This window comes from Callorhinus ursinus, unplaced genomic scaffold (assembly GCF_003265705.2).
Source record: "Callorhinus ursinus isolate GAN/ISIS: 27379988/994484 unplaced genomic scaffold, GSC_fseal_2.0 scaffold65, whole genome shotgun sequence".
NCBI classification, from domain to species: Eukaryota; Metazoa; Chordata; class Mammalia; order Carnivora; family Otariidae; genus Callorhinus; species Callorhinus ursinus.
This window is the reverse complement of record NW_027397127.1, coordinates 1,048,988-1,073,074: the sequence shown is the minus strand read 5'-3', so window position 1 is coordinate 1,073,074 and position 24,087 is coordinate 1,048,988. Positions and strand designations below refer to the sequence as shown.

At 36.6% G+C, this 24,087-nt stretch overlaps 2 pseudogenes; both read left to right on the top strand.

Annotated features, from left to right (window-relative positions):
• Positions 1–3,283: 3,283 nt before the first annotated feature.
• LOC112810191 (glutathione S-transferase P pseudogene) lies at positions 3,284–3,861 on the top strand (annotated as a pseudogene).
• Positions 3,862–10,194: 6,333 nt separating this feature from the next.
• On the top strand, positions 10,195–12,692 carry LOC112810190 (52 kDa repressor of the inhibitor of the protein kinase pseudogene; annotated as a pseudogene).
• Positions 12,693–24,087: the final 11,395 nt, after the last annotated feature.

Sequence of the window (24,087 nt, the reverse complement as noted above, 5' to 3'; positions counted from 1 at the left end):
AGGTTAGCTGCAGGTGCACTTACAGCTACTCATCAGTATGGTACAGAGACACGTAATGATGTAACAGGAAGCATGATTTATGGAGCAAGTCAAATAACTTAATTTTAGTGGGAAGCTAAGAGAATAGGGTGCTCTGAATTAATTTCTGATTAAGAGACAATTGAATAAAATATGTTTTATGGAGGCCTTATAGCTATAAAGCTTTCTAAAATATGCTGGTTCACATTCCTACCTAGCAGGCACATGGTGAAGGGTCTTGCTGGACTCTCTGATTTCTGTCGAGTCAATAATTTTGCCTATCACCCCTTTTTACACTAAGACTCTCTTCTAAGACCATAATACATATTGATCTACTTACGACTTTTATATAAGATGTGCCTTCCAATAAACCACCTTTTACAGTGGAGGACACTCTGGTAGGGAGAGTTAGAACTAGGGTACTTTAAACATAGAGCCCACATTCTTAACCTCTTTGTCATGCTGCCCCCAAAGCACAGTATATAATCACTGAGATGCTGAATATTCCATGTCTTTGGTTATTTCTTCCTTGGTTTTCAGAACCAGTTCTCAAGTCATAATCAATCCCATACCATCCTTTAAATTGCCATTGCTTCTTACCAATCAATTCTTGACATTTTCATATGTTTCCAGAACAAATACAGAGTACTCTAATTGACTGATCCATCTGTCTTCACTCTTCACCTGTGGTTCATTGTATACAATATTACAAGATTAATCTTTTGGGAGCACGACCTGATTGACGTGTCTATGCACTTGTTCCTTGCTCTAATATAAGAATCTGTTGGTCTAGCCAAACCCAGATCCTAATTCTACCCTTGCATCTTGGCCAGTCAGCCCACTTGTACTATTGCACTCAATTGGAATGCCTTCCTCTTCCCTACCTACTGGAAACCAATACCCATATTTCAGGTCATATTTTAAGGTTTCCCCAATCTCCATAAATAATATCAGCCTACAGCAACTATCTCATTACCTACACCAAACATTTGACAACGATTCAACTTAAGATCTAGCTCTCTACTTTCACTTTGTAAGTAAAAGCTGAATTTAGAATTGATGGCAGAGTTCTATGGTTGTAGAAGGTTTAGATAATATTTAATTGAATATTAATTGGCCCCAAAATATTCGGCAAAAATTTTCCTTTTAATTAAATTCATTTTTTCTGGAAGAGAATAGAAAATTCAGGTTAATTGCCAATTAAGTTATTTTGAGTCTTGTTAAAAGAAGGATTACTGTTTTGCCCATCCAGAGCCTAATTCTCTACTGCATAAAAATTATTGAGTAATAGGAATTTGTTTAGTGTTTCAAGTATCCTGTGAAATTTAAAAATTTTAAATTACTAGCAGTAAATTCTCTATGTGCTATGAAAAATACCCATTACCTAAGTAGAGTAGAATCTGGAAGCCTGAACACTTTCAGATTTGAGAACTACCATAATCATGGATATTCCAAAGTGTGTGTTTTGGAGAGGGATGGGGAATTGAAAGATGAAAGATGGAGTCATTAAGAAAACAAAATATAATCAACATTCATTTCCAACGTGTGCACATAGAGGGATTGCTCATTTGGCTTGCATATGTAGTCATAATTTATCAGTCTTCATCTAATCACAAGCAAAGTATCCACAAATTTATAAGACTGGCTTGTGATCAACAATATAGAAATCAGGGCAGTATTTATGGTCTTAAAAGAATTTACCAGAAAATGTGTTGATCCTGGGAATAAGTGAAGTAACACTTACAAACATATGGGAGAAAGATCAGTACAATGAAACCCCATTTTCAATGAAAAGTTGAAATGTAATTGCAAAAGCATTTTTTTAGGAGAAACTTTAACTTACAGTAAACATATGCAGTTAATAAACTTGAATTATTTTATATAAGAGGTTATCATGGAAACGGTGACAGAATGAAATGTCACAAAAAGAACTACCATTATCTAATGCATTCTTCAAACTTGGTGACAAAAGACGTAATGATTAAAGTTATATTCTCAAAATCATCTGTCACTCCCACAGGTTAGCAATTTTCCCGTGTAGTAGAAAATGCCTGTGATAAACAGATTTGTCACATGTCAATTAAAGAAAATAAAGATTAAAGTCCTCCAATAATATGCTGGAGAAAAATAACATGTTTTGATATTTTAGCATTACCAAAGTTCACATTTCATTTTAGAACTGCCAGGAAAATAATAAAAAGTGCTGTGTGAAAAACATGGTCTTTAAATTCAATTTCCCACTGATGTGTTAATGAACTTGAAAAAAATCAAAGTATAATATGAAAAGCACAAGGCAAATTACAAATAGGGCAAGCTATTTTTAATAGCATACCTCAATAAAAGTAGACATTACCCTTAATATTTTCATTACTGAAGTTTTTACAAAGACATTTTCAATTAACAGCAAATCTGGTTTTTCTGTCCACTATATTCTTAGAACTTAAAAAAACTTGCCCAGAGTTTAATAAAGCTAACAGTAATTGATAAGAACAGGCTTTTCCTGGATGAATAGAAATCTCATACAGGTATTCCTTCCTTTGTGCAATAAATGTGCAACTAAAAGCATAGAAGTTTTTATTTTTATTATTTCTCCTTTTAAAAAATCAAGGGGGGGGGGTACCTGGCTGGCTCGGTAGATAGAGCATGAAATTCCTGATCTAAGGGCTGTGAGTTTGAGCCTCACATTGGGTGTAGAGATTACTTAAAAATCTGAAAGAAAGAAAGAAGGAAGGAAAGCAAGAAAGCAAGAAAGCAAGAAAGCAAGAAAGCAAGAAAGCAAGCAAGCAAGCAAGAAAGAAAGAAAGAAAGAAAGAAAGAAAGAAAGAAAGAAAGAAAGAAAGAAAGAAATTTAAATAAAAACTTGGAAGAAAAAATAAATAAATAAAAATTTAAATGCCAGAGGAGCTATGCAAATTGTACATTGTTTGGTAAGGCAAATAATCAAGTTGCAATATTTTTTTCTAGTCAGTTCAAATTTTCATATAAAACAATTTGCCCGAAACTTTTTCATCAAAATTGAAATAATATGGGAAGTACAGAGAGTCATAGAATATTTTCTGTGAAGGAAGCAAACATAGGCATTATACTTTTTAATTTAATTATGAAATCAGCAACATGTTTCTACTTAAACTTCCTCGAGTGGTGGTTGCCAGTGGGAAAGGAGGATGGAGGTTAAGAGGTACAAACTTCCAGTTATAAAATAAATAAGCCCTGGGGATGAAAGGTCTAGCATAAGAGCTCTGTCACCACGGTCTGCACAGCAACCATGCTGCCCTACGCCATCATCTACTCCCCTGTTCGAAGCCAGAGCTGGAAGGAGGAGGTGGAGACCTGGCTGCAGGGCTCCCTCAAGGCCTCCTGTCTGTATGGGCAACTTCCACGTTCCAGGAGGGGACCTTACCCTGTACCAGTCTGATGGCATCCTGTGATACCCAGGCCATTCCTTCGGGCTGTCTGGGAAGGACCAGTGGGAGGTGGCCCTGGTGGACATGGTGAATGATGGCATGGAGAATATCCACTGCAAATACCTCATCCTCATCTACAACTACTAGGAGTCAAGCAAGTAGGAGTATGTGAAGGCACTACTGGGCGCCTGAAGACTGTTGAGACCCTACTGTCCCAGAACCAGGGGCCTCAGGTCTTCATCGTGGGCAACAGGATCTCCTTCGCAGACTTCAACCTGCTGGACTTGTTGCTGATTCACCAGGTCCTGGCCCTCAGCTGCCTGGACTCCTCCCTGCTCCTCTCAGCCTACCTGGGCACCTCCACACCTGGCCCAAGCTCAAGGCCTTCCTGGCCTCCTCCAAGCACGCGAACCTCCCTATCAACGGCAACCGGAGATAGTGAGGGCTTGTGGCACCCTCAGCAGAAAGCAGAGGCTGCCTGCCTTCGTCTCCCCAGGACCAGTAAAATTTCCAAGTGAGAATTAAAAAAAAAAAAGTATAGCCTAGGAAATAGAGTCAATGGTATTGTAATAATGTATTGTCACAGATGGTAACTACACTTACGGTGAGCATTTTATAATGTATATAATTGTCTAATCGCTATGGTTGTACACCTAAAACTACTATAATATTGTATGTCAACTATATTTCAGTAAAAAATGCATCTCCAAAACAAGAATTAAACGCCCTTATGACAATTTTTTCAACCTAGGAAGCTACTTTTCACTCTATTTTTAATTAGAAAGCAAAATTCTCTTCTCTTCATAATACTTCTTTATATGGCAGCTATTTGCTTACTGTTATTGGACATTTAAATTCTTTTTTGCTTAAGCTTCTTATTTACTCCTTTACAAGTTGTTGATATCATAATGGGAAAGGTTTTGCTCAGTGCTAACTCAGCAGGAATACTTCAAAAACTGTTCTAAAATATCTTGAACACTGGTAAAATGGGGAGGGAAGGTTTATCAAAAAAGGGTATGGAGTTTTAAAGTGAGCTTATGAAACAGATTAAAACAGTCAGAACTTGCAACAGTGGAAATTAATTAGTTTCAGATTTAAGGAAAAAAATCTGTAAGAAAGTGTGAAAGGACTTCAAATAAGAACTGAGTAAAAGTGACCTACATTTCCATACATAAATCAAGTTGCATTCAGATATTTATTTTGAAATTTTCACACATTTACCAACTATTAAGGCAAAATTATGCTCCAATTACATATATAAAGTATCCAGATCATGACTTGCAAAGTCCTACCACAAGATAGTCGGATCACATCTGCAGTATCATATGCAATTCTTTGTACCATATTTTAAAAACAAATATTTCCAGAAGCAGGCAAGCAAGATTGTGAGTAAGCCTAAAATTCCACAATGTTTAGTGTGAGGAAAAGAAACTTAGGGGACACTTGATGTCCATTTTCAAATAACTTGGCTACCGTATAAGAGAAGGAATACGTTTACTCTGTGAAGCTCCAGAAGGTAAATCTGAGCGAAATGACAACTCAGTGCGAGCAAACATCTTATGAAAGGCAAAAGGAATGGGCTGCCTCTTGAGGCAGCCAGCAACTCATCATTGACCACGACCTAGCAGAGACTAACACGATTCATCAGAGATGCAACACTACAGTAAGATTAATTACTTGGTTATTGTTTTAAATAAGGAAAATTCATTAGACTACCTATAGGATTGCTACAAAAAAGTCCAAGTGAACTTTTAGGGTTTATTAACCTATCAAAATTTCAAAATCCCTTCCTACTATCAGAGTAACAAATGCATTTAATGAAAACAAGCATAAGTAATTTGCAAAATAACTCCATAAATCACTTTTTCCCCAATTTTATTATAATTCTTATTTTGGTAAAATCTGACTTTTTTACAGATTAATTTCTTTTTAGGCCTTGGGCCACTGGTTCATGAATTAACTATATAATTTACTTATATTAGCTTTATATTAAGAAAGTTATTTTTAAAAAGAAAGTTATTATGATTAAGATTATACAATGAGGAAAGGACAGTGTCTTCAATAACTAGTGTTGGGAAAACTGGACAGCGATATGCAAAAGAATGAAACTGGACCCCTATCTTATACCACTCATAAAAACCAATTCAAAATGTATTAAAGATCAGACTATAAGACCGAGAACCATTAAACTCCTGGAAGAAAACATAAGGGTAAGCTCCTTCACATCAGTCTTGACTATGAGTTTTTGGATTTGAAACCAAAAGCAAAGGCAACAAAGCAAAGGCCAAGCGAACAAGTAGGACCACATCAAATTAAAAGCTTCCACACGGCAAAAGAAACCATCAACAAAATGAAAAGACGACCTATGAAATGGGAGAAAATGTTTGTAAACCACATATCCAATAAGGGGTTAACATTCAAAATATACAAGGAACTCAGATAACTCAATGGCAAAAATAAAAATTAAAAAAACAATAAATGGGCAAAGGACCTGAATCGACATTTTGCCCAAGAAGACATACAAATAACCAACAGGTACATGAAAATGTGCACAACATCACTCATCATCAGGGTAATGCAGATCAAAACCACAATGGGATACCACCTTACACCTGTTAGGGTGGCTAGTATCATCAAAAAGACAAGAGATACCAACTGCTGGTAAGGATGTGAAGAAAAGAGAACCTTTGTACACTACTGATGGAAAAGTAAACTGGTACAACTATTATGGAAAACAGTACTGAGCTTCCTCAAACAGTTAAAAATAGAACCACCATGTGATACAGCAATCCCACTTGTGAGTATACATCCAAAGGAAACAAACCACCATCTCAAAGAGATATCTATATCCCATGTTCATGGCAGCATTATTCACACTAGCCAAGGTATGAAAACAACCTAAGTGTGTTTGTCAGCAACACATGAATGGATCAAGAAAATGCGGGGTGTGTGTGTGTGCGTGTGCGTGCGTGTTTGTGTGTGTGAAAGAGAGAGAAAGAGAGAGAGAGAGAGATGAAATATTATTCAGCCTTAAAAACAAGAGAATCATTCTTTGCAGCAACATGGATAAACCTCCAAGGTATTATGTTAAATGAAATAAACCAGACAGAGGAAAACAAATACTGCATGGTATCACTTATATATGGAATCTCAGGAGGAGGGAGGGGAGGGAAGGAAGGAAGGAAGGGAGGAAGGGAGGAAGGGAGGAAGGGAGGAAGGGAGGGAGGGAGGAAGGAAGGGAGGGAGGGAGGGAGGAAGGGAGGGAGGGAGGGAGGGAGGAAAGGAGGGAGGGAGGGAGGGAGGAAGGGAGGGAGGAAGGAAGGAAGGAAGGGAGGAAGGAAGAAATGAAAGGAACAAAGAGTGAGAAAGTCAAACTCATAGAAATAGATGCTGGGGTGGTGAGGGAATAAGAGAGGCCAGTAAAAGGCTACAAACTTTCAGTTTTAAGATGAACAGGTCTGAGAATATCATGTATAAAATGGTTACTATAGTTGATAATACTGTATAATTGAAATTTGCCAAGAGAGTAGAACTTACGTTTTTTCACCCCAAAAATAAAAAGGTAAATATGTGAGGCTATGGATGTGTTAAGTAACTCAATGGTGAGAAACCTTTCACAATGTATACATATATCAAATCATCATGTTGCAACCTTTAAATGTATTACAATTTTATTTGTCAGTCATATCTCAATAAAACTGAAAAATACAAAATAATATAATTCAAAATTGAGATGTGTAGAGTAGTAAGAAACTTTAATTCTCTGTTTGTCTTCAAACATTCTAAAATGTTTTCTGTTAGACTTTTTGACAAGGTCTTCCAGAAAAGTTCATTGCTTAGCTTGCAGGAGATAGACTAGTCTTTAGTGAGTCAGGTCTAAAACCAGAGCCAAGCACTGCATGGGAGAATCTAGCCCAATTTACAACTTCACCTCAAAAAGTTTTGCTACAATGGGGCCATTTTTTTTTTCTTCAAGTTGACCATTCGTACAAGGGTAAAAATTAACACACAACTTAAAGAAAGCTGTGCAACTATATGAACACAGAGTAAGTGTATTTTAGCTCCTTCCAACTCTTAGACAAATTCTACTCGACGGATAGTAATACTAATAAGCATTTTAAACTTCAACTATGTGCCAGATCTATCAAGGTACTGGAGACACAAATATGACCTATATATTGACTGTCACTATGCCCCATGCAGCTCAGTCTAATGAGAGGAACAAACAAGTGGTAATGGCAATATGATGCAGTCCGTACTATAATAGAGGCTGTTACCATGTAAGCATCAAACAGGAGCGAGACAAGCGGGTGACCCTACAGATTATATTTGAAAATGGTTGGTTGGGCAGGCAAATAAAAAGATCCAGGCAGAAGGCATAGGCTGAACAAGCAGACCCCTTGAAAGAAAATGAGTTGTTCCTACTGGATGAGTGAATTTTATACGGAGAAGGGTGGGAGATGGGGCCAGAGATATCATCAAGGACTAAACCAAGAAAGGACATTTTTTAACCCATAATTAGGATTTTTTTGGAAAGATTTTTATTATTTACTTGACAGAGAGAGACACAGCCAGAGAAGGAACACCAGCAGGGGGAGTGGGAGAGGGAGCAGGAAGCCCCACGTGGGGCTCTATCCCAGGACCCTGGGATCATGACCTGAACCTAAGGCAGACGCCTAACGACTGAGCCACCCAGGCGCCCCCATAATTGGGATTTTTAACTTTCTCCTACACATGCAAGTGGGAGCCACTGCCAGGCTTTAAGCAGCAAAGAGACAAAGAAATTCAGGCCAAGAACTCGGGGTCCTGAGATCGAGCCCCATGTCGGGCTACTCTCTCCCTCTGTCCCTACCTCCCGCTCATGTGTGTTCACTCTCTCGCTCACTCTCTCTCAAATAAAGAAATGAAATCTTAAAAAAATAAGAGATATACCTTGTTACTAAAGTGAATCAATGGCACTGGAGACAAAGAGGAAGGGACTGACTCGATATATTTCTGAAAGTATATCAGAGTTAATGAAATGAGTGAAAATTTGGGATGAGGGAAAGGATGATGGGACAATGTCACGTATGACTCACCTTTGTCTCTGAGGCTGTTGGGTTGGTGGAAAAAACATCAACACAAGATGAACAACTGATTTGAAAATATTATAAATAACTTTGGTTTTGAAAAACCTTTTTGGGTTTTGAGGTGCCTATAAGACATGCATGTGTTTTGGTCAAAGTGTCTAGTAGGAAGTTGGGGTTATAGATCTGGAGTTGGACATTCCTTCCTCAAAATGGCTTCTTAATTGCCCAGTGTTGGTGTATTCAAATAGCTGTATAGGTTGATGTATTTGCTTTCCTGAAACATGTTGCCCACTTCTTATGATGACATGCTGCAATTAAGCAAGATATTTATTATAATAAATTGTGCATGGAATTATAGAGCTGAAAAAAAAGCTTCAGAAATTATTACACTCTTCTTTTTGTTTTGGATTAAAAACTGCACCAAATGCATTCCCAGAAACACCACTGATTTCTTTAAAATCTCTGGCGTAGATGACTAACAACTCCCTTGATAATGTTGTCTAGCATCTCACTGAGCTGATAGGAGGATTTTGCTACTGCTAGTCTATATCCTTCATGCTGCAAGTGTCGTTCTTTCTGGTCTTATCCTTAGTGGAAATGGAGAACAGCTGTTTAATGCTAATGGAAAAATCAGCAAATTTAAAATTGTTGAATACACACTTTAGATTTTAACTGAATTATGAACTTGGCAATATTTATGAATTTAAAGCATGAAAATACAAACTAGATTCATCACGATATTTTTCCAACTGCATGGAAGTGTGATAAAACAGTGTTCAGAACTCTCAACATTAAAAACTCAAAGTATTGCCCTTGAAAACGATGTTCTGTGAATCTTAAAGTGATTAAATATTTTTGGATAAAGTGTCTGGAAGTATTTTTAAGCCATACAGATCTCAAATGAAATGGGTAGTACTAAAAAATGAAAATAAATCACTATTTGTATTCCTCATTGAAATATCAGCCACCCACAATCTTTAGAACCTCTGATATTGTATCCAACTAGAAAATTTATCGGTAGTGGAGGCTTACATGTGTTTTAAGTGAAATATTAAAAATTATAATCATTTTTATGTAATTCCAAAGGGTGAACATAATCATTTTTTGTAGTCCCAAAAGCCGCATTTATTTGTGCTTGCTCATCCTCACACCTACTGATTTCAAGGATGGGTAATAAAAGGAAATAGAAATACAAGAGAAAAATGATTTCTTGACTTAAACATAATTCATTCCCTATTGCTACCCCCTGATTAACTGAGTCTCAGTAAAAACATTCCCCATCTTCTTGAACCTATCTAGCAGTGTTTTTCCCATGAAAACGCAGCTGTTTTGTCATTGGAAGCTAAAGTTGGCCACTTCCAACTTCTTAACCTATTTAAACTCCAAAGGGGGAAATGTCCAAGGGAACATAAATCTTATGGGTGATCTATTTCAAAGGTAGTAGTTTTGTTTATTTTCAAATTTAAGTGATTTTACAATGTTGTAAATAGGTTGAACTATAATGCAGATGGTGAATAAAGGAAAAATGTTTCTCTTGAAAATGCTCCCTGCACCAAAAGGCCACATGGAAGTCAAACACATTACCCCCACCAATATAAAAAACAAAACATGTGGATGGACTTATTTGCTGTATAAACTTATTATTTCCTAAGTCTGTGGAGACAAGAGAGTAACAAAACCAGAAAAATTTATCAAAGAAACACATGACCATGGTAAGACTACCTAAACCTTTACATGACTCCACATTTCTAAGACTCACCAAATGACCTCTATCAAGTCCATTGCTTTAAAAGTGTCTAAGAGGTCGTGCCGGCCTTGCCGAGCCCCGACGGGCCGGAGGGCTCCCCTGAGGAGGCAGGGAGGGGAGGGCTGGGCCGGCCGGCGGGTGGGCTACGATGCCCGAACTTCTGCGCTGCCCCCAACTGCACGAGGAAGAGCATGCAGTCGGACCTGGCCTTTTTTCAGGTTCCCGCGGGATCCGGCCAGATCCCAGAAGTGGGTGGAGAATTGTAGGAGAGTGAACTTAGAAGATAAAACACCTGATCAACTAAATAAACATTATCAATTATGTGCCAAACACTTTGAGACCTATATGATCTGTAGAACTAGTCCTTACAGGACAGTTCTTCGAGATAATGCAATACCAACAATATTTGATCTTACCAGTCATTTGAACAATCCACGTAGTAGACACAGAAAACGAATAAAAGAATTGAGTGAAGATGAAGTCAGGACACTGAAACAGAAAAAAATTGATGAAACTTCTGAACAGGAACCAAAACATAAAGAAATAAACAACAGCAACGCTCAGAATCCCAGTGCAGAAGGGGGTGAAGAACAGGATGAAGACATTCTACCTTTAACCCTTGAAGAGAAAGAAAACAAAGAATACTTAAAATATTTATTTGAAATGTTGATTCTTATGGGAAAACAAAACATACCTCTGGATGGGGACGAAACTGATGAAATCCCAGAGGGTCTCTTTACTCCGGATACCTGCCAAGCACTGCTGGAGTGCCGGATAAATTCTGGCGAAGAGGTTCGGAGAAAGCGCTTTGAGACAACAGCAGTTAACACATTGTTCTGCTCGAAAACACAGCAGAAACAGATGCTAGACATCTGTGAGAGCTGTATTCGGGAGGAGACGCTCAGGGAAGTGAGAGACTCCCACTTCTTTTCCATCATCACCGATGACGTAGTGGACATAGCGGGGGAAGAACACTTGCCTGTGTTGGTGAGGTTTGTTGATGAATCTCATAACCTGAGAGAGGAATTTGTGGGCTTCTTGCCTTATGAAGCTGATGCAGAAATTCTGGCTGTAAAATTTCACACTACAATAACTGAGAAGTGGGGGTTAAACATGGAGTATTGTCGTGGCCAGGCTTACATTGCGTCCAGTGGATTTTCTCCCAAAATGAAAGTTGTTGCGTCTAGACTCTTAGAGAAATATCCCCAAGCTGTCTACACACTTTGCTCTTCCTGTGCCTTAAATATGTGGTTGGCAAAATCAGTGCCGGTTGTGGGAGTATCTGTTGCGTTAGGAACAATTGAGGGAGTTTGTTCTTTCTTCCATCGATCTCCACAATTGCTTTTGGAGCTTGACAATGTAATTTCTGTCCTCTTTCAGAACAATGAGGAAAAGGGTAAAGAACTGAAGGAAATCTGCCATTCTCAGTGGACAGGCAGGCATGATGCTTTTGAAATTTTAGTGGACCTCCTACAAGCACTTGTTTTATGTTTAGATGGTATAAATAGTGATACAAATATTAGATGGAATAACTATATAGCTGGTCGAGCTTTTGTACTCTGTAGTGCAGTAACAGATTTTGATTTCATCATTACCATTGTTGTTCTTAAAAATGTTCTATCTTTTACAAGAGCCTTTGGGGAAAAGCCTTCAAGGGCAAACCTCTGATGTCTTCTTTGCAGCCAGTAGCTTTGACTGCAGTGCTGCATTCACTAAATGAAGTGATGGAAAATATTGAAGTTTATCATGAATTTTGGTTCGAAGAAGCCACAAATTTGGCAACTAAGCTTAATATTCAGATGAAACTCCCTGGGAAATTCCGCAGAGCCCAGCAAGGTAACCTGGAATCTCAGCTCACTTCTGAGAGTTAACTATAAAGAAACTCGAAGTGTTCCAACAGTGGAACACATTATTCAGGAACTGAAAGATATATTCTCAGGACAGCACCTCAAAGCTCATAAATGCTTATCTCTTGGACCCTCTGTCATGGGACAGCTCAAATTTAATACATCGGAGGAGCACCATGCTGACATGTACAGAAGTGACTTGCCCAATCCCGACACACTCTCAGCTGAGCTGCATTGCTGGAGAATCAGGTGGAAACACAGAGGGAAAGATATAGAGCTTCCATCCACCATTTATGAAGCCCTGCATCTTCGAGACATCAAGTTTTTTCCTAATGTTTATGCATTGCTGAAAGTCCTACGTATTCTTCCTGTGATGAAGGTTGAGAATGAACACTATGAAAATGGGCGAAAGTGTCTCAAAGCATACCTGAGGAACACTTTGACAGACCAAAGGTCAAGTAACTTGGCTTTGCTTAACATAAATTTTGATATAAAACATGATCTGGATTTAATGGTGGAAACATATATCAAACTCTATACAACTAAGTCAGAGCTTCCTACAGATAACTCAGAAACCATTGAAAATACCTAAAAGACTTTTAAAGTAGGCTTTCTCTTATGTTTGATATCTGGAAAAATCTCTAAGAAATTTGAAAACATCTTACAGAAAAGCTGTCAGGTGTATGTAGGCCACTTAATCACTGAATATCTTGACCTGTCGACCTCTCATTGAGTACATTAGCCATTGATCATCCGCCTATTTAAATGGCCCCTGTTTAAACTGTCATGCTTTGGAGACATACCTGTTCAGAAGATAGCATTGAAAGTGCCACATTACACTTCTGTGGGATCTCTGCTAATGGCACTTCGGAATTGTTTTAGTTAAGTCATTTTAGATAAAACATTTATTGTCACTGGATCCAATTGTCTGGTATTGAGTTACCAGTTCTTAGAAGATAAAGATTTTGAAGAGGTATGGGAGGAAGAAGTACATTTTATAAAATGTTACAATGAAGTTCAGAGTGACCTTTGAATAGTAGGAGTGTTAGTATGTTAAAAATCTGTAATGGACAGTTAAGGGAGTTACCAGACAGAGAGAGAGAGAGAGAGAGAAACACGTGAGCTTGCCAGGCAAGGATTGCAGTAGAGATTTTGTCTTTATCAAATAAACTTAAAGGAACAAGTTACAGTTAAAATTTGAATGGGAGAGCCTGCCATTGTTGTTCCACATTGGATTGTTGCTGTTTCCATTCCTATGTTGAGCCTACATCTTCATAAGCTCTTTAGCAAGTGTATGTAGAACACCTACGTCTTCATAAGCTTTTTAACAGGTATATGTTGAATACCTCTGTTCATGGTCAAGACAGGATCAGAGGCCATGGATACTGACAACTGATTTGTCTGTTTTCCTCTGTCTTTTTCCATGACTATATCTACTGCCTCGTCTTGATTTATAAACAAAACATGGAAAACCTACAAAAATAAGTGTTTTGTGGTTTATCTAAGAATAATACAGAAAATATTGCTGTTATTTTTGGTGAAGAAAATCAATTTTGTATAGTTTATTTCAACCTAATAAAATGTGAATTTTGTTTAAAAATAAAATAAAATAAATAAAAGTGTCTAAGAACCCTGATCCTGGAATAAAATAGACCTGCATTTATAATCCTGATTCTACAATGTACTTCCTGGGTGACCTTAGTCAAGTCATAAGCCTTATTTTTTTAAAGATTTTATTTATTTATTTTAATAAATAGAGAGACAGAGATAGTGAGAGAGAGCACAGGCGGGGAGGAGAGGGAGAAGAAGGCTCCCCACTAAACAGGGAGCCTGACATGGGGCTCCATCCCAGGACCCTGAGATCATGACCTGAGCCGAAGGTAGACCCTTAACCGACTGAGTCACCCAGGCGCCCAAGTCACAAACTTTAATTTTTGGTTTTCTCATCACTTAAAGAAGGATACTAATGCTTACCTTGTAGGGCATGTGCTGTCTAAATGTTACAATGCATGCAAAAATACCTGGCCCATAATGTTGAATTACTACAGTTATTATTATGACTTCACTGTTATTTTATCAGTCACACAGATTAGTTTAGTGTTGTTGCTTATTTAGTACATTTTCCACTGTTTCATTATGATTGCATTTTTCCTGACTACACTGGTCCCATATCTGAAGTATTCTCACATTTACCCATATATAAATACCTATCCACTAATATAATGTCTTAGTAACACATCCATATGTATCTGCCAATATTCTTCTCTTGATAGAATGTTTCCTGGTGTAAACTAAGAAAAAGACTTTTGAATTCTGTGTCACACTTAGCAGTGACCAAACTATCACAGCTCACAGCACCTACTATTATGAAAGGAATAATGATTAACTGCATCTTTGAACCATCTTCTCAACAGCCCTACAAATCTGTGATACTTGTTAAAGATTGACAGCCTATGTCTACTGCTTCTATTCAGTCTATCAAGTTGGTATCGATGAAATTAGTTCAGTGTCATTCCAGAGGAAACAGACAGAGATGACAAATCTCAAGTGGGACTAGATGCAAATTATTGATTAAAGCAACAGTTCATCACATACTGTAATTGATAAAGCATTAGGGCTGTCGAGTGCTCCAAATTCCTGTTCATTACCTGATACACACTATATTCCTATGCACTAAAGGACAAGTCCTGCATGTATACATCTGTGTTTATGTGTGTATGTGTATGCATGTGTGTTTTGCAATGGAATATTACTCAGCCATGAAAAAGAATGAAATCTTGCCATTTGCAACAACATGAATGGAGCTAGAGGGTATTATGCTAAGCAAAAAAAGTCAAAGACAAATACCACATTTGTGATTTCACTCATATGTGGCATTTAAGAAACAAAACAAACAAACATGAAGGGAAAAAAGAAAGGCAAACCAAGAAACAGACTCTTAACTACAGAAAACACATAGATGGTTACCAGAGGGGAGATGGGTAAGGGATAGGTTAAATCAGTGATGGGGATTAAGGAGTGCACTTGTCGTGATGAGCACTGGGCGATGGATGGAATCGTTGAATCACTAAATTCTTTACCTGAAACTAATATTATGCTGCATGTTCACTCACCGGAATTTAAATAAAAACTTAATCAGATATTTTAAAAAAGAACAACTCCTGCAATATTGAATATTCTTAAAGATTGTACTATCCTAGAAGTCCAAAGTGTCTCTCCAGATTTAATAGACCACTCTATAATTTAGGCAATATGATGTTGCTAATAATAGCTCAATGTTCTAAGGTGACTATCAGAATAGCAAAGAAGAAATAATTACTAAAATAAACTACTATCTTTATGAAAGCTTCCAAAATTCATGTCACATGTAAATGACATTTTGAAGTTCAGAAACAAAAATTAGATAATGGGGATGGTTTCAAAACTGAATATGTTTTTTAAAAACCACTGGATCATATACCTTAAAGGGGGTGAATTTTATTGTTTGTGAATTGTATCTCAATAAGGCTGTAAATAAAAATTTTAGAAACCATGTTGGAGAGTAATAGAAGAAAAATCCCATTTGAATATCCCCCAAGGGAAAAATAAGGGAGCACTGCTTTCAAAAGGAATTAAAATTGTCAGCTACATTTTATGAGTTTCAAGATAAGGACGATTTCAACAAACTTTTCAAGCACATTAAAGACATTTTATATGTAGGCATTTTTTCCTAAGTAAAATCTTGATTAATTATAAATGATTTAGACCTAATTGTGAGTATCTTCCAAATTGTATAAAGTAGAAAGGCCAGCTGCTTCAGTTTCCTTCCCTGTCATCTTTTGGAGGGCAAGAGAAGTGCAAAGGAGAGGAGAAATAGAAGAAAAGAGTGAGTCAAACTTTTATTAACTAAGAACAAATTAACATTGCCCCAGGTGGTCTCCAGAGCTCTTATTACTTACCTTCTTCTTGCTAAGTTTAAATCTGGAGCTAGGGGGGAAAAAAAGACAGAAAATGCATAAATCATCCTCAAAGGACAATGCAGAAGCAAAGAGGCCATGAAGCTTAAGAAAGGGAGCAGTGAATGGAATGATAATTGGAACACCGCATCAACAGAAACCACTTCAAATTCAACCTGGAATTTCCACTTCTTGAAATCAATCTCAAATTAAGACTATGCGAACAGTCACACATTTTCTAACTTGAAAATATAGCAAAGATATTGGAGTTTTGCCACCCCTCCTTAGAGATGTTTAAATGTGATTGGCACTATCTATATGGCCATAGAAATGTACCCTTGTCTTCCCTTAAATTACCAGCGTGCTACATCGGAAGTTTCTTATGTTTAACATCCAACTGATTCACCATCAAATGTGGTCAGCTTTGACTTCTGCCCTGGTTATTGGGTGAAGAGTTTATCTTGGGTTATCAGGAATATCAAGTCTTTAGAGCTTTTGGTTGGGAAAACTGCCATATGGTTTTTTTCTGTAATTATTTTCTGGTGAATATTCTATAGTTGAGAATTTTCACTAAATCTTATAGGTGTTGCTCACATTAAGGCAAAAAAACCCAAACCTTAAAGAATGTCTGATTCTTCTGAGAATGGCCTTTTAGGAGCACTGTACACAGACTTTATTAGCCTCTTTGTACGGAAATATAATGTTAATGTAGGGTTAGGTTCTCATCTGGGTTGATTGCAATGTCTTAAAAATACTTTTATTTTTCAATAACTTCCAATGTTAAATTTGCAAAATTAATTGTACTTTTCATGCACTAGTGAATGGAACACAAATGAAACATCACTGCTGCTTTTTGTGAAGTGTTGACTTGAAAAGACAAAGGGACATGTAACTGTATAATGAGCTATAAATGAGGAGCAAACAAATCACTTCTATCAATTAATAGATTCTGCTCTGGAGAATGCTGTCAAGACTAACAGCCCTAACTTGAAAATTATCTTCAAAAACAAACCAAAGGATCATAAAACTTTCACTGTTCAAATGATAAGACTCCAGCAAGGTCTTCTATTACTAAGAATTATTGCATTTATGAAATATTCCACAATCCACTTCCCAGTGTAGTAGGAAACATTATGAAGCCAGTAAAGCCAAGGTCTATGCCAGCAGTCATTAGTACAACTGTCAGAACAAAAAAAAAACAGGAAAAGTTTTTCAATAATTGAGCATTTTTCACTTTAACAACTTCTGAAGTTCATGAGTCTTCAAAAAAAAGTAAGATATTGCATTTCATCTATAATAAGGCTAGGTCTACTTTGATTTGCATTTTTATCTGGTACCTGATCAAACTGTCTCTCTGTAATAGTTTTTTGTGCCACATGGTGTATATTTTAGCTTCCTTGGATAAGCAAGTCAGAACTCAGATTTTGCAACCAAGTAAGAAGTCAAGCTCTTAAAATTTAAAAGCAGGGATGATTGAATTGTGGCACACTATCTGCAATAACACAGAGGTGGCTTTCTCAGAGAAAATGCCTCCTTAATAAATCCAATATTGTACTTTAAACCTCTTTTCCATTCTAAACACAACCAATAGACAACCAGCATAGTGAAGATTAAAATTGTAGGTCAGTTTGTGTATTAATTTTGGATTTGGTCATTAAATCACCTAGTGCTCATTTTTTCCTAAAGTAAAGCTTTCTTAATTAAGTTTATTAATTAGCTTTATGAGAGATTATATACATACTATTGGTTCTTCCACACATTTGCAAACCATATGCAACAACATAATTTTTTAAACCCTCAAATTTAAAGGATTTCTAGCCATGGTTACACTGTGAAGTTATAAATATTTCAGATTACACAGCATGTGAGTGAATGCTGAGTAGGGCTCAGCAGTTCTAATTTATATTATTAATCCATCTATTCTTTTGGAAGGGGGGGTGAGGAGATACATTTGTTCCAGTTTTATTATACTAATACCATTAATAGCCAGATTAGTGATACGTGTTTCTGTGAAAATATTATTTATCTTCAATTTTGAAATATTGCCCTAAATGTCATCTTTAACCCCTAGGAAAAATTACATCTTTGGGTTTCTACTGAAGCAGACATATGGAAGTTAGAACGAATGGCAGAACTCTTGCCTACTCTGAGAGAAACTGTCACTCAATAAATTACATAAGTAGGACACCTTTTTTTTGGTTCCACCAGTGTGTTTGTGCTTTCACTTGATTTGACAAAATATTAGGATCATAAAACATTAATCATCAGACATAGCTGTTAAGGACTTCATGATATTTCCCCAAATTAAAAAAAAAATTTGCATAGATTCTTAAGGCAATATCAAAAGAGATGTGAATAACTATAACATCATTGAAATAACTGTCTAGTGTTTGAGATCACCTTTTTAGTTGTGTATGTTCTATTGAGATTGTTTTTTTTCTCTGAAGGGTGAAATTGCAAATGACTCTGTTGGGATTTTTTTAATGCCATATTACTTGATCACAAACTTAAAAAAAAAAAAAAAACTCTCAACAAGCCAGGACTACTGATAGATAGAATCTAGCCACAATACTTTGTAATCAAACCAGACAATAGAGATGCTCCTTCCCACTGTGTCACTTGGCTTGAAATAGTATGATGATCAGTTCTTCTCTACATCTTTAGCTTTTTTCCTTGTGTCTTTTAAACTTCAGCCAAGTTGCCCTGACAGAAAGATTGAGGTCATCATCAAGTCAGAAATGCACAGACAAATTTAACAATGACAGACTAAACCATCTAGTTCTTAATTTAGCAGCTATTCTTAGTTATTGTGTATACCGCTTTAAAAGATAAAGGTTGATTTTTGTATTATATCTTAGCAGATGAAGATTACTGGCCAAATGGAAAGCTAACGAAGTTTAATTGTCTCGCAAATCTTCCCCTAGTTTTCTACCAGCAGTGTAAGCATTCATTACTCTCCACTAAAAGATCACCTAAGAAAGGATTTTTACTATCATTGTTCTACTAATGACCAGAAGACACACAAAGAGTAAAATGATATCACTTCAAAAATCAAAAGGCCAGAAAATAAATTTTGACTCTGGCAGATCTACTCTCGACTCTCATTACAGGACAATAGGCATCTAATCATTCTGTCTAGGTTTTTGCTTCAAGTTAAACTCCACTTTGGGAGAATAAAGGATTTCTATACTCGTCCATAAATAAAAAAAAGTATATAAAATTTTTTGGTGGTAAGAAAATATTTAAGGTTTTTTTTTTTTTAGTCTTGAAAGACAGGACATTTGCTATTACTTGCTTTCGATGTGTCGTCTTGAGTGAACTTGTGTGGTTCTAGCCTTGGAAATGTGTAGAGACTTAGTCCTCCAAGTTTGTTGGTAAGGAGTAAGGAAAATCTTCATTTCTTTGGCATAATATTACAATCTGTGGCAGAGACTTCTTTATATTTACCAATGCAGCCCGGTTCAGATATTTTATTAAAAGGGCATGGTTAACACGTTATTCATAGTAGGAGAGGTAGGAAAATATCCTTCAGTCTGCTCTACTTCCATTAATCTATCAGAAGTTGATAAACTGACAAGATATTTTGAGAGAAGGAGGTGTCACTTGGATAAGGGTATGACGCAGGTCTTAAGTCTATGTAAACATGTCATGATGAGAAGAGAGAGAAGCAAAGTCTGATAAAGAGAAGAAAGTAACCATTAACAAAGCAAATGATTGGTGCTTATTAATCAACTAAGTAATGCTTGTTGGCCAGCTTCCCAATGATGATGATAGAAAAGATGATGAGATTGGTGGTGGTGGCAGTAGTGGTGGTAGTGATCGTGTGTTTGGTTCTGCTACACTAAATCTGATGGTTTCCAACATATGTTATTTTTAGGAGATGGCAGATGTTAAGGGTTTGCCAAAACCCCTATGACATATTTGATACCACAGATGAATTAGAACAGGGGGTACGGAGCTTATAAGCCATGTTATCCAAGTGAATTAGTTAAACTTAGTAGATTATGTTGCTTACTGGGAAGGGTATGGATATCAAGCTAAGAAAATAATATAGCTGTATGAGTTCTGTAGTGAAATTGATTATTGTTTAAAATTTTATGTACAAGATTTTTTTCTGTTAGGTAGGTAGGTAGCATCTTACAGTGAAATATAGACCATTGTTCATATTACTGTTTAAGGAGTATACACAAAGAGGAGAAATTTATCTTTTTTCAAAAATACTGAAAGTTTTCAGTAGAAGATCTTTGGGGAGGAAAAAGTGACATATTTTGAGCATTACTGATAAATAAATTCCTTTTTATCTTTGTTATCCCATCTGCAAAACAACAGTTGATAACATTCAAAGGGGATTTTAAACTCAAGCATTTTTCCCCTTTTGAATTGCAAATTCTAGTTTAAAGAGCTCTTTCTCGCCTTTTAGATGTGTGCTTGGCTCATACGTCTATTGGAGTTACGGTATATGTCTATTTCGTGTGCAATGTGTTGAGTTCATTGCAGCCTTCGGGAAACTAAGAAACAACAACTCTCTGAACTAAGCTTAACTTTACATCATACTGAACAAATGGCCTCACTTGTAACACAGCTTTATGTGATGATATGATTTATTGAGGTCCAGGAGATATTTTGGATTGTTAATTTAAATTCAATCTTTAAAAAATCTGGCAGCACTGAACTAATAATGAATAATAACTCTTGGGACAAGAATAAAGGAATAGAGTCAAATAAACAAAAGCAGGTCACTCAGTTATACAAAGACTGCATGATAAGGTACGTATTTTTGAAATTCCTTAACTCTAGATTCCAAGCTTGATCTGTGCATGTTCTATAACTTATCCTTCACTCCCATTTGTCATATCTTGATGAATTATATCACTTCCGACATAAAATGATTGTATAATCAGGATTTAGTTCAAAGGCTTCTTTGGTATAGTTGTTAGCCCGAAATTCTTGCCAATTTGTACAGTCACATAAAATGATTAGTAGGGAAACAAATAAACAAAGCTGCCAAAGCATTATTTCCAGTTGTGCTTCAATTTGTTCTCTATGCCAGTTCTTAGTGAAAATTTTCTTTCGGCAAATCTCAAGAGTCTCAGGCAAAGATGTTACTGAAGAATATTGAAGTCCATGCACACATATTATGCTGGTTAATAAAGAACAAATTCTCCTTTTGTTAAAGCTAACATTCAATTTGTGTTCGTGAAATTCCCATAGTAACCTTCGATTTAATTTACATCTTTTAATCATACCCTGATATTTTTAATTCGATCATTTTCATAGTATTCTAGAATTATAAAGGTATCCCAACATAATACTGTTGTTTTCATGATAATAAGCTTCCTGAAGCTTATTTTCCATGGAAGTCAGTAGCTAGCAAGCGCACCAGGATCAACAAAACCGTCTTGTGGTCTTGGTGAAAAGCTGCTTCTTTCCTGCGGCAAAGCTGAATCTATGGCAAGTCCGCAGTGTATAACTTCCTCAGTCTGTTTTTCAAAAACTTCAACGTTCTTTTTTATCCTCTAAAACTAGCTTGAGACTGCATTTATGGACTCTGCAAGATTTAGGATTGGAAAGAGCTTGAAATATCATTCATTAGCTACCTGTTTCCCCCCTTTCCTCTCATAGTACTCTTCTTTGTAACAACCCCACTAAGTGATTAACCTCTATAGGGTTGAACATCCCAATACTGGAGAACTCAATGCCTTCAGAAAGAGATTGTTTCACCCTTGACCAGTTCTGACTGTTGTAAAGTTCTCCTACAGAGCCAGAATCTGTAGCGTCCTCCACTAATTCCCAGGTGTATTCTCTTGCGTCAGAGTTTCCTTTTTTGCAAATATTTACAGAATGCCTAGTTTGTGTCAGACAATGTGCCAGGCCCCGAGAGAACAAACACAAAGAAGACAGGAATGCTAACCTTGGGAAGCAAAGCAAATCCCTTTTCCATAAGAAAATCTCTCAAATATTTGAAGTCAGCTAGCACGTATCCCAAAAGTTTTGTTCCAGAGGGTACAAACCCAAAGTTTGTCACGTAACATGATTCAAACCCCCTTCTGACACAAGTATTCTTGTGTATGAACTCCAATCAACTGATTTCATTCTTTAAATACTGTGCCTGGAAGCACCAAACACAGCCCAATTGTATCCTCTTTCCGTGAAAGTTGCAAAAGCCCAAGATAAAATTAGGTTTTCTGGCAATCATATCGCAGTGAGGACTTGTTGATCCAAATGCCAACTAAAATCCACCATGACCAAAATTTGTGCACGGAAATTTGGTACCCAAAGTTCAGCATCTCACATTTTTTCCTATTAAGTTTTACTTTGGTCCGTTCAAATTGTCATGATCTATTTGCATGATGGGCCAATTTAGTAAAACACTTTCTATATTTATATTTATATTCAGGTCCTTGAAAAATTCATGTTTTACCAGCCCTGCCCTTCTTGACCTTTTGTCCTAACCGCTTTTGTGTCAACAATTAATAGTTATCATTGTTACTTTATATTCTTTGTGCCCAGTATTAGGATAAACAGGAACAAAGTCGATGAAGAAAAGAATATGACTAAACCCCTTTCCCTGAGATACTTATAATTTGATTGAGGAGATGGTTCTTACAAAAAGAAAAGAAGAAAATAGCTAGCAATGCACGATGACATACTTCATTTGAAATAATGTAATAATGTTGATTTACAGACCCTGAAAGCCGCACTCATGAACTTCAGAGACAACTCTCAAACAAGCAAATATTCTCATGCATAGTAAAAGTCCTAATTACTACAGGAATGCGCAACAGAGATCAGAATGGCCTGAAAGAGTGAGAATAAGAGGCAGAGGCAACAAACTGCTAGTTCAGGGCTAGGAATGAAAGAAAAACCACTGTTGCCCTGGCCTTTCAATCTTAGTTTAATTTAAGCAAAAGGCCTTAATTGTCAACCTTTTCATTCTGTCCTGGAAGAGTGAAATACATGTCCATAATATAAAATGCATTCATCATAGCATGAATGTGCTCCATGACAACCCATGTTTCTCTAAAGAACGGACATCTAAGTAGCTTGTTGCTCTTTCTTCTCCTTGGTGAGGCTTTTAGAATCCATACCCTCCCTACTCAAACTGACATGTATATTATTGGTTTTTTAAAAATATATACTTGATTACCAGAAGTCACAACTACAAGAATGTCAGATACAATTACGTTAATTCAGTAACATTTGTTTAAAAAAAATAATGATAAGCACGGATTCTTAATCTTGATATACCTTTTAATTCTGAGAAGTGGCAAAAATATGTCGACGGGAACTTCCAAATCTTCCCCAAAGGTTTTCAGGTTTTTTTCCCCCAACCAGGGATGAGAGTATCAGAGGACCAGAGTTGCTTGTTGTTTTTCGCTAAAACAGGGATCTTTCCAAAAACAAGTTGTACTCAGAGAGACTGACATGATCAGAGACTGCCCCCTGCCTTCCTACACAGCACATAGAGTTCAGCTGCTCTGGTTTGCATTAAAAATAATCCTAACCAGCTTTGAAAAGATTTTGTGTATAATGAGCCATCTCTATCTACGATTTTTTTCCTATTCAATGACCCTGCTTGAGGAACAGTAAAGGAGAAATTTGCTGTGTAAAATAATATGAAAGTTTATCTCTTCCTATATCATGCCTCAATGATGGACATTATGGGTATGATCCTGGGTTTTTCTGGTTAAGCAAAAATATGAAATGCTGAAAATATTATCTGATACAATTGTAAAATTACAAAAAAAACCTCTCTATCAGGATTTCCTTTAGACCTAAAAAAAAAAAAATATGGGTGGAAGGAATATCAAAATGCCTTGCATTTATGTCCTATGGTAAAAATTTCCAGGTAGAATTTTTTTGTGTAGCTTCTTTTGCTCTGCAAAAATATCTTCCTTGGAATATTTTTCAAGACCCTGGTCACTTATTAACAAATCAATCATAGTATATTAATCTATCATGTTCTAGGTTTGTTACAATAGTGTTCTCTGGTCAAGAGGAGAAATAGTAATGAGTAAAGAAGTAGATTTTTCCAGTGAGCTACTATTGTTTATGAGAACGTTCCCA